Below are 16,848 nucleotides of genomic sequence, written 5' to 3'. Positions count from 1 at the left end.
ATTTGGTCAAAATGATTCCTGAATGCTGGCTTAGAAAGAACAGAGGTCAGGCTTGAGATGAGCCCTTGGAAGTTGGATTGTGGGAGCAGCTTCTGCCCTCCCCAGCCATCTGGAAAGCTCACTCTTGTGTCCTTGATTTGGAACTAGCTTGTTGTGTCTGAGACATTAACCTACATATGGGGTAAAGACAGGACAGCTCAGTCCAGCTGGTGTGGCTCAGTGGTTGAGCGTTGAACTATGAACCAGGAGGTCACGGTTCTATTCCTAGTTAGAGCACGTGCCCAGGTTGCGGGCTTGATACCCAGTAGGGGGCGTGCAGGAGGCAGCTGATCGATGATTCTCTCTCATCATTTATGTTTCTCGCTCTCTCTCTCCCTCTCCCTTCCTCTATGAAATCAATAAAAATCTTAAAAAAAAAAAAGACAGGACAGCCTAGGGACTGCCTCTCAGAATCAAACACATAAGGCCAAGAGAAAAATACCAGGGGAAAGAAAGTAGGTGAAAAGCTTATATCTGGTTGGAATAGTGTGCAAAAGATTGACAGTTGTGGACAAGACTGTGATTCTGATTTATGGGTGGGATAGTACATTCTCTGTTTCCTGAGTACTCAATGACCCCTTACTCATACATACAGTCAAGTCTCCAACAATCACACACAAAAGTGCTTTTAGGAGAATTTTCAACAAATTCAGTTCCATCCCTGGGGAAAGAACTCAGATCTCATGCAATGGTGGACCACAGTCCTGTCTTTTTAAGTGTAAGAAGAGCATGTGTGATAGTACTTGGCCCTTTCACACCCATGGACCCTTCTAAGTGAGAGTGTATCACCCTTGCTGATAAGGGAGGTGACCACTGGTGGTGGGCCCACAGTAGGCCCAGGGGTAGACAGTGCACAGGCTGACCATGAGGAAGTTCTTCTTAATAGAGTGAGGTGAATAATTAGGACAATCAGACAATCTCCTTATGGAATTTTATCAGAAAGTCATGGAAAGAACCAGCTAATATATATTAAGGGAAACATAAGAAGACAAAAAGAAGTAGAGACCAAACTGGGGGTGGGGGGTGGGGAGTGGGGAGTCGCATTAATGGTGGAGAACAAAAGTGATGGCCAGGGACCTCCTCACGTTGAGAGAAGCACCAAACAACTCATCCCTGGAGTTGCCTCAGTGCCGCCCAGTCCCCTTGGATGGAGTTACTGGGATGGGCCTCTGATCGTTCCTTTGTTATGATTAAAAGACTGCTGTGCAGACAGAATTTATCAAAATGGGAGCTCTAGCCAAGTCTAGCGGTAAGGCCAGGCTGAAGCTAGCGATTCTCAGGCTTTAATGTGCACATCCCCATTCAGTAAACCCGGGTGGGGCCTAGATCCAACTTCCACTTGAGGCTGATGCTGGTGGCTAGAGGATCACATTTTGAGGAACAAGGGCTTAAGCAAAACACACACATGTACACACACAGACACACACACATGCATACACACACACCATCAAATTTTGCACAGAAGTTGAGATTTCATGAATAACCAACAGTTGGTTGGCTAAACTTGTCACTTTTTACTTAGCTTTACTCTAGAGCTGGGGGAAAAATGACTTCTAATTTATTCTTGGCATGGAAATCCAGGATGTGTTAAAAATTAACAGTAAGAATACTTTAACTCAGCAAAGATTTCTTTTTTACTTTAGGGCAAGAAAATACAGGTTTTCTTTTTAAAAAAAAAAAACAAAACAAAAAAACTTTAAGAGTTTATTTAGCCTCCTGAAATTGTACCTTTAAATGTCTCCCTTGGGTGGACTCACAGAACAGTAGGGAAGAAATGGATTATTCATTAAATGATTCTGGAATAATAGTTTAGCAACTTGAACAAAAAAAATCAATTTAGAGTCTCATCTTATTGTACACCAAAATAAATTTTAATGGATTAAAGAATCAAATATAATATTAAAAATACTATAAAAGCATGAAATAATCTCCAGATTGGGAATACTTAATAAGGTTAAAAGAGTTGGAAGAAATCATAAAAGTTACAACTTTTATTGTATAACATTTAAAGTTTCTATCTGTAGTCCATCCTGTTCCCATCCCACCATAATTAAACAAATATCAAAATTGTTGCAGAAAAGTGTAAACATCACCATAATCAAGAGATAGGCCAACTCTACATTTGTTGAAACTCATAGACCTGTACCAGCAACAGAGCAAATCTTACTCTATGTACATTAAAAAATAAATTGCAAAAGAGATATGAAAGAAAAAAATAGCTGCTGAAAACACACAAACATTAAAATACCAACTAATCAACTGGGATAGAAATCTTACAATACACACCACAAATTAAAGGTTGATGTTCTCACTATATAAAAAGCATTTTAAATTTGTAAGCATAATATTAATATGTCAGTAGACACGTGGGTGAGCAGACAAGTCATAAAATAGAACATTTAAATGGCAAGATAATAAAATGAAAATTAACTTGTCATTGATATTTTTAATGTTCCAATCTATCAAAATAAAGGAAAAACAGGAATACCTGATGTTGGAAAGAGTATACCAGTAGTGTAGTATAGTCTGAATAATGTCCTCTCAAGATATCCATGTCCTGGGCTGGAAGAGATTAACCAAATAATTTATATACATATATGCATTGCCCATGGACATAGACAATAGGGTGGTGAAGGCCTAGTGTGGGGTGCAACCTGGAGTAGGGGCAAGGGGAAATAAATGGGGGACATCTGTAATACTCTCAACAATCAAGATCTTTCAAAAAGATATCCATGCCCCAATCCCTGGAACCTTCAAATGAAACCTTATAGGGCAAAAGAGATGTTTCAGATGTGATTAAATTAAGAATTTTAAGATTATTCTGGATTATCTAGGTGGGCCTTAGATGTAATCAGAAGTGTCCTTATAAGAAGAAGGCAGAGAGATTTGCCTGCAGGAGTGTAGTAGGAGATGTGAAGAGACTGGAGTGATTTGAGGAAGGGGTCACAAGTCAAAGAATGTAAGTGGTCCCCAAAAGCTAGAAGAGGCAATAGATGAATTTTCCCCCAGAGCTTCCAGAAGGAACCACGGACTTTATCCCATTAAAACTGATTTTGATCTTCTGGCCTCCAGAACCATAAGAGAATAAATCTGTGCTGCTTTAAGCCCCCAGATGTATGGTAATTTGTCACAGCAGCAATAGGAAACTAATGCATGCAGTTAAAAAGACTTTCTCATAAATTGCAAACAGGAGTTTCAATGTGCAACCTATTTTGCAAAATTTTCATAATATGTAGGAAAAGCTATAAAATTTTATATCTAGTGATTTAGTGATTCTATATCTGGGGATCTATTTCAAAGAGACAGTTTGGCAATGTAAAAAGCTCTTGCATGAAAATGTTTATCAGCATCAGTTCATCAACAAACCTAAAACAAATTAAATGTTCAACGGAAGGGGAAAGATTGAATGAACTATAGACAGAGGACAGATTATTATTAAGCTGTAAAGTACTATAAATATTTTGTAAAAGATGGGAAATGCTATATTGTATAAATATTACATTAAGAATAAAAGCTAACACATAAAATTATATATACCTCATGACCTCAACTATGTAAAAATTCATAGAGATAAGACTAGAAGGATATAGACCAAAATATTTCTTGATTGTGGGTGATTATTTTTATTCATTCAACTATTGAGTCTTTTCAAATTTTCTATAATAAGTGGGTATTAGTTTTGCATTATTAAGATCAGTAAGTCGCCCTTTTGGAAATGGAGGGCAAGGGGCCCTGGACCTTGAAGCTGATGTCATGGCCAAACCTTGAAGGAAGTAGGAGATCTGAAGAGGTTGATTCTCCAGGCTTTGACCAAAGAAGCCCACTTCCCCCTTTGCTGCTGCCTGCCATTTTGCCATCTTGAGAAGCCGGCCTGGGAACAAAGTCCTCACAGAGGAGAACAGAACTGAGGGAATCTCCAAGAGATGGAGCCAGAGCTTGCCTTACCTCTGTACTTCCAGCTATGAGAGCTAATACATTTCCTTTTTGTTTAGGACTCACTGTGTTAGGGTTCTAATGTAAAGTGCAACAAGCGTCTAATAATTTCTAATGGAAAACTTCAAAATATTTAGAATGTCTAGAATTAATTACTGGGAGCTTACTTTGGATCAGACACTGTGCTGAGCACTAAAGTTACGCAAGTGGTTCAATACCAAGCACAGATTTTAATCTAGAGAAGAAGCTAGCTGTTCGTTAGATTGACAGGATGGGACAGACAGTTATCTTTTTGGTAAATATGTGGCAAGTAGGAACCTACTGTCTTGGGTTAGGGTGTGCTTCGATCAGAATGAAGTACTTTGTGTTGCAATAACAAACCCAACAACAAAGGCTTATTTGTTGCTGTCCTACATGTCTAACACAGGTGGGGTGGGGAGGGGTTCTGCTCATTGTCGCTCTTAGGGATCTAGGTTGATGGAGCAGTCCACAATATGAAATGTTGCTGGTCTTTTTGTTGGAAGGAAAGACAGATCTTCGGAGTGTGTCACATAGGTAATTAAATGCCTCCACCCAAAAGTGACATGGAGAGACAGCTTCACGGGCATGCAATCTGTGCAGTTGTATAAGGCCCTAAGCTCAGATGGGCTCTATGCTTGGTTTAATTCTCTGCTGTTGCCATTTTGAAATAACTAATTTTTAAACAAGGAATCCCCACATTTTCATTTTGCACTGGGCCCTGTAAATTATGTAGCCAGCCCACACTGTATCTCATTGGCCAGAGCTGATCACATGGCCCACCCCTACCACAAGGGGGCAGAGAAGTGTAATTCTATTTTGTTCCAGAAAGAGAGAACCAGAGCATTTATTGAACAGCATAGAAGATGACCACGGAGTGTCTGACACTAGTCTTGCTTTGTGAGGCTAAGGGAAATCTTCCTCTTGACATGCAGAGCTCTGCATGATAAAACAAGTTATTTGCAAAAGGGTTCCAGGAGTTTTTGTGAGCAAAAAGGACAAAGATTTCAACTTCTATTCCTGGAGATTCAGTTAGGGAAATCTGTTGGTGTGGACCAAACCCAGAGGCTGGGAAGAGCAAAGAAGTTCCAGAAGTAGAATTAACTAGGCTGAGGATGGTGCTCAGCATGAAGACTACAGGGTATTTGAAGGAGAACTTGCTGTGGTCCAATGTATGTGAGGCTAGGAGTCCCCTATCACAATGGTCAGCTCTGTGGTATGATGAGTGAGCCTGGGCTGTAAACCAAGCGAGCTGTAGCCTCAGATCCCAAATGGGGCCATCACTGTATCTGGGTCGGGGAAGTCCAGCTGTGGACAAGGATGCATAGGCCCAGTCTTGTACACTGACAAAAAACAAGAAATTATAGCCCCAGAAGTTGGTGGGACTTTAATTCTCTCTCTGGCTGGCATTTGGAATCGAGAGTGAGCCCTCTTCAAGGTTCTTAAAATATTTGCAAAGAGGAGCCTGTTTGGGAGAGAGAGATGTTGGACTTCTAATAGAACTTGAGTGAATGACTAAGGCAATGTGAAAGGAGGTACTCTATATCATATCTTGAATTAGAGAAGCAGCTCACGTGGTTACTGTGCAGCTTAGCCAGAAGAACCATGCTCATGCAGAGCTCTCTAAAAGACTCTCAGCGTGGGGGGGGCAGGGGGGGGGTGGGCGGGAATATCTCCCCAGTCCTTGGGGCAGCCGAGCTGAGTGCCAGTGTGACCATAGACAAGTTTGCTGAACTTGGCTGTAGAGCAGCTGCCATGGGGGTGAGGAGTACAGGTTCCTGAGGTCTGGACTCAGACAGAGGGGGCGGTTGGGAGAAGCTGTCCCAGAAGACCTGCTAGGATTCATGACATACCCAGGGCTATGTGAAAGAAGCCTGTGGGACCACTTCTGCTCTTCACTTGTTCACAGTAAGGCCAGGGTTCCGTTGGCTTTTATAGGGAGTCTCCTGGAAGACAGAGGCATGGTGAAGAGAAAAGGATCTGATGCAGTGAGCTTGACAAAAATGAACATTTCCCCTGCACTGGATGCTGTTGGGCATTGACTTTTGACCTGTGGCCTCTCACCCCAATCCAGCTACATGAGCCACTAAGAGCAGCTGTGCTTGGAGAACCTCCACCCTTCCACAGGAAGCACCCTGCATGGCCTCAGTTCCTCACAGTTCTGCACACTCCCCATTTCTCTCTCTCTCTTCTCTCTCTCTCTCTCTCCTCGGAATGTCCTAGTCTTGTCTTTTGGATTTCTGGATTCCCTTTACAGGGCTTCTGACAACAGTCTAACCGTATCTATAGTTTTTTTCCTGCTTAAAATCTTTCACCGGTGTTCACAGACCTTCTTAGGTCTTCTGCATGGCTTAAAAGACCCTGCTTGACCCTGCTCCCCATCTTTGCAGCAGATCTCCCCAACCCCATCACCTCCTGCCTTGGCCCTGCATACCACACAGCTATGTTTCTCAAATTACTCCTCATCCATCTGTGCCCTTGTTCCTGCTGTTCCTTCCCCTAAGATTACCTCTCTCCCTAATTAACCTTTCAAGAGTGACCCAAACTACTTTTTCTCTCTGAACTTTTTGTCATCCTCAGGACAACTGCCTATACCCCTGCTTTGGGCTCTTTCTTGTCCATCTTCCCCTCCATCATTCATTATTGACTTAACTGGTAAGAGCACCACTGTATTGCACTTGTAGGCTCTAAAGATAAGACTCTAAGCTCCTTGGGGATAGGGGTGTATCCAGGAGCTTTTAGAATCTCTGGTGCGCTGCACAGTGCCCAGTGCCTGGCACAAAACGCCTGGGATGGACACTGTACTGGATTCATCATCCATGCCAACTTCCTTCTCGTGCCCTTTTAGGAGAGTCTGGAAAAGCAAAATCCACATTTCCCAGACCCCTAAAACTTGGGATCTGAATGGGATTGAGACAGAGGCCAATGCTCTGCTGCTTCCACTGATTCTGCTGGCCACTAAGATGATGGGTTTCCCAGCAGAGCATTCCAGTGGCTGCTCACTGCTTTCATGGGTGCTGAGAGGCAGAGCTCCGAGCTCCATGTTTTGTTGGCGGAGGCCCAAAGAGTGTGGCCTGACTCTAGAACAAGCGGTTGCACAGGAGACCTGGGATCCCTGGCACCAGTGAGGTGATGTGTCCTTCTGCATGTGGCAAAGGACGCACCTCCCCTGCTGAGCTCTTTCTGCGCGGATTTGGGTATCATGACTCTTTCAACTTTCCCCCCAATTTTCTCAGTACTTAGTTGCTCCTATTAAATCCATTTTTGTTTAGTACAGTTCAAGTAGTTCCCATTTTCTGTGACTGATCTCTCACTGGTAGGTATGTTTGCTGAATACTGAGAAACCAACTGGTTTTTATCTGATGGGTTCATTTCACCACGAGGGTAGTGAAGCCCAGAAAGAGAATCACATTTCACTGGTAGAGCCGGGACTGGAACCCAGACCTCTTGCTTGTTAATCTAGTGCCCTTTCTCTTGCACCAAAGTGAATTCTGCCTTCACTGGCCTCACCCTTCCCTGCCTCATTCTCTAGAATGAATCTCTCCCTTCAACAGGTGGGATTGGACCATTGTTTTAAATATTTATATATTATCTCTGTAATATTTATACTTCAATATAAATAAGTAATATTTTCTGCTTTCTCTTCCCTTCTTCATCTCACTTCCACACCTGCCTATTGTATTCACCAGAATCACTTTATTTTAAAAACTGCTTGCTCTAGAAATTTTGTCTTAGGGTTAGCTTTGGGGAAATCCAAATAATATAGAGAGATTCTTCCCTGTCAGTAGGATGGTGAGTCCAAGGAAAGGCTACAGGCCCTGAGAGGGTAGTTTAGAGAGCAGATTGGCAAAGGACTTACAGACAGAGGGTCCTTGCCAGAGTTCACTGAATTTGTCCCTAGGGATGGGCCACATGTGGACTCCAGGTTTGTTGCAGGTGTTGTCCCTCCATGCTGCTGCCAACTGAGGCCCTTGCTTTAGACCCCAAGGCAGGCTCCAAAAAGTAGATTAGTTTAGTAAAGTCTCTGATGTCAAATATGATCATGAAAGAGGATGAAATCTGGCCCCCTTGTCAAACAATAAGTCCTTCAGAAAATGGAATAATTAGCCCAGCCTGTGTGGCTCAGTGGTTGAGCGTTGACCTATGAACCACAAGGTCATGGTTCAGTTCTTGGTTGGGCCATATGCTGGGGTTGCAGGCTTGATCCCCAGTAGGGGGCGTGCAGGAGGCAGCCGATCAATGATTCTCATTATTGATATTTCTGTCTCTCTCTTCCTCTCTGAAATCAGTAAAAATATATTAAAAAAAAAAAAAGAAAAGAAAATGGAATAACTACCTTGAATTTACTGTTTGAGTCTATCTAACTTGTAAACATAAGGTTTGCTTCAAGGAGTCCCACCTGCATTTTGCCAGGCCTAAAAACCTCATGAAAACTAGCACAGGGTATATGGTCTCTGTCCTCACAGAGCAATGATGTGCGGGTGAGGGCCCAGGGGACACAGAAAAACGATAGTGACCCACAGCCTGGGCCTCCTTCAGCACTCAGCTCCAGGCAGTTAAAAAAAAAAAAAATCTCCAGAGAAATGATAAGGAGTTTTAAAAATAAAAGTCAGTGGAGCAGCCTGCAGTATCTTACTCCCCGGCACCTCGTGATTCTACCCTTGGCTCTCAGCACACGGCAGGACCCAAGGCCCAGTCCCCAGGGCCCTGTTCTCCAGCCTCCTCAGCCACCTTGGGCCTGAGACCTCTGCCCTAAGGTCCAGCGTGGCCAAGAGAGGTCAGCAGAACAGAGAGAGTCAGAGTGACCCACATACTCAGAGATAAGGCCACAATTTGTTGATTCAGGGGCTTGGTTGTACTCTGAATACATTTTCCTGTTTCAAAAACTTCTCTTTCAACTGGAGCTGAGTGTTTCCCTGTTCCTTTCCCAGGGGAGAAGCCTGTGTTTGCTTTTCATAAATTTCTGTAAACTGTTCCCACACTCACACCCACCAGATACCAAGCCCCTTTGACCCTTCCTAGACTGGCCAGGAGGGTGGGTGCTTGGGCTGTGATGGAAGTCACACATTCCCTTGGAGTCCCATGGGGTTCCGTGGGGGTGAGGGAGGGAGCGGGTATGTGCTACAACGACCCTGTAGTGAATGCTGTTGGTGCCCAGGCCGCAGGATCCATCCCCAGTAGCTGCAGGCTTGGCTACTAACAGCTCACTCCCGGGGACCTTCTCTGGGAGACTGACTCTGGTTGGAAGCTGCCTTGTGGAAGAAGCCTGGGAGGGTAGGAGCACACCTGGGGCCACTATGTAGCCCATGATTTACTGAGTTGGGGATATAACAGCTTAGCCTCCTTGCCTCTAGGAGGGACAACTTTGCTGTGCCATTCATGCCCCAGAGCTCCACCGGACAGAGGCTAGATTTCAGCTGAAAACACACCCTTACCCAGCTCCTCCCCGTGTCCTGCCTTGCATCTTTTACTCTCTTTCACCCCAACCTCCCCACTCCCCCCAATAACCCATGTACATCTGAATCTGTGTCTCAGCCTCTGCTTCTGAGAAACCAGAACCAAGACAAATCCTACATAGTATGGCCTGAAGTCACACAGTTTGTGAAACCATATAGTCAGAACCATATACCCCTGATCTCCAAGGCTATTGCTCTTGCCAGTTCAACCCCACTCTCTCTCTCCATTTCTGGGTATGGGGCCTGGTGGAGGCTGAGTACTATTTCTAGTATTTGTTGCTCCCAAGCTTACCATAAGGGAAACAGTAAATGTCCATAATCCTATCAGGATCCTAGGTATTTGCTAACATTTTCAGCCTCTCTGTTGCCTCACAGGATCCCAGGCAGTGACTCAGGCCCAAGTGGGTGGGAATTGCTGAGCAGGTTCTATGGCTTTTTGGGATCTAGGAGGCTGGCAGGACTGAGGGCCACCAGAGATCATCAGGTTTGCAGGTGGAGGGCATGTGGGGTGGGGTCTGCTCCCCCATCCCATGTCTGTCCTTACATCCTGGGTATGAGCACAGAGGGGGGAAGGTGGCTTCTGAGTTCCCAGCTCATAAGGCCTTATAATGTGGAGCTGAATGCTTCACAGGCCTTATCCTGTTTAATCCTCAGACCATTTCGCCGGTGAGGAAACGGGGGCTCAGAAAGGGAAGGTACTTTGGTCAAGGTCACCTAGCTGGCAAGTGGCTCAGCAGAGACTCAAGTATCGGGGAGTATGTGTAAAGTATAGATGCCATCTTCAGCAGTTCTTCCTATCTCCTCTGTGTCCCACCTGGTTCTTTTTGGAGGGCTTGGGCACATGCCCTGCTGCCCTCGCTGATCAGGGCAAGCCTCTGAGCATCCAGGGGGACCAGGCTTGCATGTTCCCCAGTCATGCCTCTGGGAAGTACCGCCCTTCCACCGGGACAGGTGGGGCCCCTGACCTTGTTTTGTGTTGCAGAGCAGAGCCTTTCAAGCTATTCATGCTGAAGAACCAGGTTTAAAATTTTCCAATCTGTTGCAGACTGGTGCTTTTGTAAAATACAGTACCAATGAATTACTAGAAAAATAAAATGTAAATAAACCAACAACGCACAAAATAAAGGCCAAATGTTTTGTTTTTAAAATTTAAATTAGATTTAAAAGACATAACATTAGGTGGCCAAATTGCTGTCAAGTTCCTAAATGCTTACTCAGTTTCTGTGCTAACCTTGTCATGGGCCCTTGGCAAATGGTTCTTGAGCTGACACTGCTTTGAGGACCAATTCTGAGCAGTTCTGCTTTAGAAGGACTTCCCATCTCACCGCACTGTGCCACAGAAACCTGTCCACCAGGAGTTCCCTCCCGTTCCCTCCCTTACCCCTAGGCCATACTCAGGGGAAGCAGGACTCGGGAAGTCTCTCTTTAAATGGCCTCAGCCCACTTCTGTGCCCTGGGTGGGCATCTTCTTTGGGTCTGTCTTCCCAAGGTTAGACCATGCCATAGGCGAGCATCCCCAAGGAAAGTGGTGGTGGTCATGGACAGAGCTTGGACTTGAAGGCTCTGTCATCCATACCCATGCATGCAATACCCCAGGGTAGTAACATGGGTGGTGTGAGAAGGGGGTGGGCTTCAAGTGGGGATCTTTCTTTGTACTCTTGTCTCCAAATGTTAGGGGCAGATCTGCCTCTCGGCTTACAGTGTTTCTGGCTAGGCTATGACTGATGGAGAGCGTCGAGGTAGGGGTCGAGAACCTGGGCTCCATCCCCATGCCCTGGTCTACAAGGCAAACAAGAGCCATGGGACTGTCTCCTGGGAGCTTCCTGCATAGTTGCAGGCAGGACTGTAGATGCAAATGGTCAGGTGGGGAGGAAGTGGCCTCCCCTTGGGCTGCTGTGCCTCCCGTAGACCCTTGCAGCAGCTCAGCACTTAGAGAACCAGCAGTGATTGTGCTTAGACAGTGGTGGTTATGGGTTAAGATTATGGTTATGATTCAAGTTGGCAGTCAAATTCCAGGAGATGCAAGTGCCTTATCTTTACTGTGGTTACTTAGTATAAGGGTTAATTTTATATATCAATTTGGCTGGGCCGCAGTGCCCAGATATTTGGTTGAACATTATTCCGAGTATTTCAGTGAAGGTGTTTTTGAATGAGATTAACATGTGAATCAGTGGACTTTGAGGAAAGCACATGGCTCTCCATGTGGGTGGGCCTCATCCAATAACCTGAAGGCCTTAATGGAACAAAGACCAACCTCCCTGAGAAAGAAGAAGTTCTGCCAGCAGACTGTCTTTGGAGTCAAACTGTTGCTATTCCCGAGTCTCCAGCCTGCTGGCCTTCCACATCTGATTTTGGACTCACCATTCCTCCATAATTTCATGAGCCAATCAATTCCTTAAAATCTTTCTCTCTCTTTTTCCTCCCCCTACTCACTTTATGGAAGGTTGGAGGAAAGGAGGGACAGGCTACCCAACTTGTCCTTATCCAGAGATCATCAGCTCCCCAAGTACACAGCTTCTTTGATTTCCTCTGTGTCTCCACATAGGGTGTGTATGGGCTGCCACAGTGGGGGGCCAAGGTGCTTGCCGGTCACCTTGACACAGAAACCACAGCTTTTGCTTCCCATTAGCTTTTTATTTTTATTTATTTTTAATATATTTTTTATTGATTTCAGAGAGGAAGGGAGAGGGAGAGAGAGAGATAGAAACATCAATGAGGAGAGAAAATAATTGATTGGCTGCCTCCTGCATGCCCCCTACTGGGGACCAAGCCCACACCCCGGGCATGTGCCCCTGATCGGAATCAAACTCGGAACCCTTCAGTCCGCAGGCCAACGTTCTATCCACTGAGCCAAACCAGCTAGGGCCCCATTAGCTTTTTATACTGTCTGAGTCAGGTAGGCCCAGGGCCTGCAAGCCTACTCACAATGTTTCAAATTTAGTGTGTAGTTCCCAGGAAACAGGCAGTGAAAAGAGGGAGGCTGAGGTCATTCCCAGGGAGGCCCACATCAGCCCAGATCTGATATTAACTGTTTACACACACGGATGCAATCCTGGCTGCTGGTCGTTCTTATTGTTTCTGAGCCTCCACTAATTATGATTCATGGGTGAAGGAAGACAAGGAGTCAACATTTAGCTTTTGATATTCAATACGCACTCTCAGGGAAACCCTTTCAGAATGAGAATTGTGGAAGGCAAGAATTTGTGTTTGCCAGAGCTGGGCTTTGTTGAGACACAAAAGGGCTTTCTAAATTCCCCAAAGCTTCTCTTTAAATATTGGGAAAGCTCAATGCTGTCCAGTTCAATGTCATGGCATGAGGCCATGCAGGTTATATGCCACATGGTGGGGGTGAAGGGGATGGGAACCCTTTCTGGGCTCAGGGAAAGGAGCTATGAGTGGGGGAATAAGAACTGGAGAGTTGCAGTCTACTCCCTGGTCTCCTTCTAGGTCAAAATCCAGAGACTGGTGTGTGTGTGTGTGTGTGTGTGTGTGTGTGTGTGTGTGTGTGTCTGATGAGACAGGTTTGGAAACTCCAGGCAGAGGGGAGCACCCTGCTGCCTGCCTGGAGAGGATGCAGGACCTTCCTTGGAAAGTGGCCTGCACCACCAGGGAGAGGCCTGAAGAAGTAGAAACAGCGGTGAGGCTCCGTTACACTGAGAGGCCCTGACTTTTCCCTGCCCACCTCTGATCCAGCCTCCCCTGGGCCCTGTGAAGCTTGGAGGAGATCCAGGAACATGCCTGGGGCCCCTAGAGAGTGGCAGGAAGGGACTGAGAGGCATCATGCCAGCCAGGGGCCCTGTGATGGCAGGCAAAGGGACTCTCTGACATCATCCCTGTCAGAAGGTGAGGAGTGGGCCACCTAGTGTCGGGAGCTGAGTTGAATGAATAGCGGAGTCTCCTCCAAGGGTCTGCAGCCCCACTGATAGATAAGACAGCTGCTCAGAGCCAATTGCAGGGCCCAGCTCATTCTGGGAGGGACTGAGATTGGGCTTAGCAGTTGCATCCCACTCACAGGTCTGGCATCTCTTATTTGCATCCAGACTGGCCTCCCCTCACTGCACTAATTTTCCATAAATCCCTCGAGTCAGCACCAATTCCCTATGATTTGAGAGCAGCCTAATAGCCCGTGAGTCTTTTTTTTTTTTTATTTTCTCAGCAACAAATTAAGTTAATGAGCAGAAGCTGGCCATTCATCTCCTTGAGGCTGGCTGGGGGGGTGGGAGGCTTCAGTACTCCAATATCACTTTGGTTTTCTTCTTGGAATAAAATAATAAATTCTTTCCTCTCTGCCTTAGAGTTGGGAGAGGGGAAGCGCTGCTGTGGTTGACAGACTACCCTCAAAGTTCTCAAAGACTCCTTTCAAAGTCTGATGAAGAGAAACTAAACAATCTTGGTGTCATGACAAGTTAGTAAAAGGACTCCACCTGCTCCCAGCAGTGGGAGACATTCACTGTCCAAATCCATGGAGCATGGTAGGAAGGGGCTCCAAATCCCCCAGGCCCTCTCTCAGCTTTGAATTCTTCGTGGTCATGATTGTGGCGGTAGGGCACCATGATAGTGGGGAGCCCCTGTGTCCATCTCCTCCCCTGGCTGGGATAACCAGGCCAGGAAGAACACAGTGAAGAACTGGGGGGAGGGGGACAAAGAGACCCCAGAATCCAGTGCTGAACACCTCGAGTGCACATCTAGTGGCTCTGGTTACACAATAACGGAGAAGCTGGAAGGCTCTGGAAGCTTGTTGTGAAGTGGCATGGGGGGCTCAGGATAGTTATGTCCTCATAGTAATAGTTGGGCTGTGGGCTATGGGTTGGGTTTCCTGGAGAGATAAGGATTAGGATGTGCAGAATTGAGGTGAGAGGTGAAGGAAACTCCAATAGACAGGGAAAGGAAGACAGCCGATGAAGAATGTGCCATGAGTCAGTTTCCATGTGGAGAACTCTGGGAGACAGTGTAGGACATACACCTCAGGCTTTTCCCACCTGCATGGAGAGGGAGCTGGGTATGTGCCCACCACTCCTGTCCGTTATAGCAGGGGGCTGCTGGCTTGTCCTATGTGTGGACTGAGTGAGCTCCCACAGTCAGAAAAGCCCACGGTCAGTGAATGGCAGGTGTTCCCAGGGAGCAGCCTTCAGGGTGGAGAGGTGAGTGGGTATATCTGCTCCATGGCACTCAAGCTAGTTCTTTAGCTGGAAGTCCCTTTCTGTGACTGCTCTCCCATTGTCTCTGTCTCTGTATGTCTGGACCTTGCTCTCCTTAGAGACCTTCTTCCTCCTACACGCCCAGTCATCAACCGCCTTCTTTGCGTTGGTTTTTGCTGGGTTTCACCCACCAGCTCCCTGGGTCCCTCCTCTTCTGTGGTAATGGCAGAGCCTAGACCAAGGAGGTCTGAAACTCAGACCTCAGCAGGTCTTCTTTATGATCAAGATCTTGCCTACAGAGACTCATTTTGACTGCTCTTACCCCTGCCGTGGCTCCCCATTTTCTTCAGGACCACACCTACTTCTCTTATTCTGGTACCTTCATTTTAACCCTGTTTTCCCTCTTCAGGTTCATGTTTCAGAACTCTTTTATGTCCCATTCCGAACAGTGTGCTGTGAGCGCTAGATCTGTAGTTAGCTGCTTCTGTGTTCTGCCATATGCTGTTCCCTACCAAGCATACTTTTCCTTTGTTTTCTTTTTAAAATATATTTTTATTGATTTTAGAGAGGAAGGGAGAAAGAGATAGAAATATCAATGATGAGAATCATTGATTGGCTGCCTCCTGCTCGCCCCCTTGTGGGGATTGAGCATGTGCCCTTGACTGGAATTGAATCTGGGATTCTTCAGTCTGCAGGCCAACGCTCTATCCACTGAGCCAAACCAGCTAGGGCTCCTTCCTTTTCTGTTGAAACAATATTATTTCAGAGACCTATCGAGATGGAATCAGAAATCACCGGGGCCCATGTTGAGCACTCAGGTCTGTGTGTGTGTGTGTGTGTGTGTGCTGCACAGATTTTCTGGGGTGGGGCCTGCCAGTCAGCCTTGCCTGGCTGGACACATCAACAAGACAGCATTGAGCCTAAGCCAGATAAGAAGATACACTTTTCAATAAAAAGAACTGTTCTGGTCATTATCTTACAAGCAAAAATAAGATTGGGAATTAGAGGGATGCAACAAAGCAGACAGTTATTGACAGTTAGCCAATAATTCCACTTTGATTCTCAATCAAAACCTAGAATATTAATGCCACTGAACTGTATACTTAAAATGGTATATTTTATGTATGTGTATTTTTACCATAATTAAGAAATGCACAAAAGAAAAGTAAAAAATAAAATAAAATCTGTGTATTGACCTCCCTTCCAACAATCTAGAATAGCATAATGGTTGGGGGTTTGGCGGGTGGGTGGTTAAAGGGGAAAACTTCTGGGTGATGTTGATAAATATTCTTTACAGTTTTTCAAGACCCAGGGTTCTGGCACAAGTTTGTAACCTGGACCAGACAGAAGGCAGTTTCTGAAAGACAGAAATAAGCATCTGGACAATTTTTATAAACACCCTCTCTGGCACCAGAATAGTGAGCTTGCTACAGACATGTTTTGGCCAAAACACAAGCCGTCTAGAGAGAAGCATGCTGGGTATGAGGGCCAGACTTGTCCTGAGTCCCACTGAGGGAGGGAGGAGGGAAAAAGCTTCCTTGCTTCCTACCAACTCCTGCAGCAAAGGAACGATCCGTTTGGTTGCGTGAGAAAGCTTGGAGGAAGTACAAATGTTGTAGAGATTATCCGTTTTCCCCCAATGAGTGGAAACAAGTCCCAGCCTTGGTCCTCCCAGTTGGAGGAAGGCATGCAATCCTCCCAGCACAGCATTCTGTCCACAGCAGGAGGCCCTGGCCAACCTTCACCAAGGTTTTAAAAGCAAACATGGCACCTGCGTTTAGGGGTCCCGGGGTCAGATGTGGCAGAGCGCTCACTGTCTTCAGGGATCTCTGGGAATTAGAAGTGTGCTTGGAAAGATCATTTGGGGAATAGGAGTTTCAGGGGAGGGGGAGGAGCCAGGAATTGCCTGCTTATCTGAAACAGGTTCAAATTAAGCCTATACTTTCCAGGCAGCCTTTGTCAGTGTGGGGACCTATCCTCTCTCCAGCAATGTAGGGAGAAACAAGACATTGAACCCACTCCTCAGCTAAGGCCTTTCCGCCCCTACAGGTGAAAATAAACTAACTCTACTCCCCAGTGCCATGGCCTCTGATGGGCCAAAGTATTCCCTGGGTGATTTCTGCGGATCCTAGAGGGCCACCTTCCTCATGGTCCCCTTGGTCCTAGAATGCAAACATCAAGTCTCTACTCTGTCCCCATGTTACCACCTGGACACACTCAGACCTTTCATTGTCTCCCCCTCTTCCCCCCAGTTGCTGTCACAC

Source organism: Eptesicus fuscus, chromosome 12 (assembly GCF_027574615.1).
Source record: "Eptesicus fuscus isolate TK198812 chromosome 12, DD_ASM_mEF_20220401, whole genome shotgun sequence".
NCBI classification, from domain to species: Eukaryota; Metazoa; Chordata; class Mammalia; order Chiroptera; family Vespertilionidae; genus Eptesicus; species Eptesicus fuscus.
The sequence above is the reverse complement of the archived record's forward strand: the minus strand, read 5'-3'. Positions refer to the sequence as shown.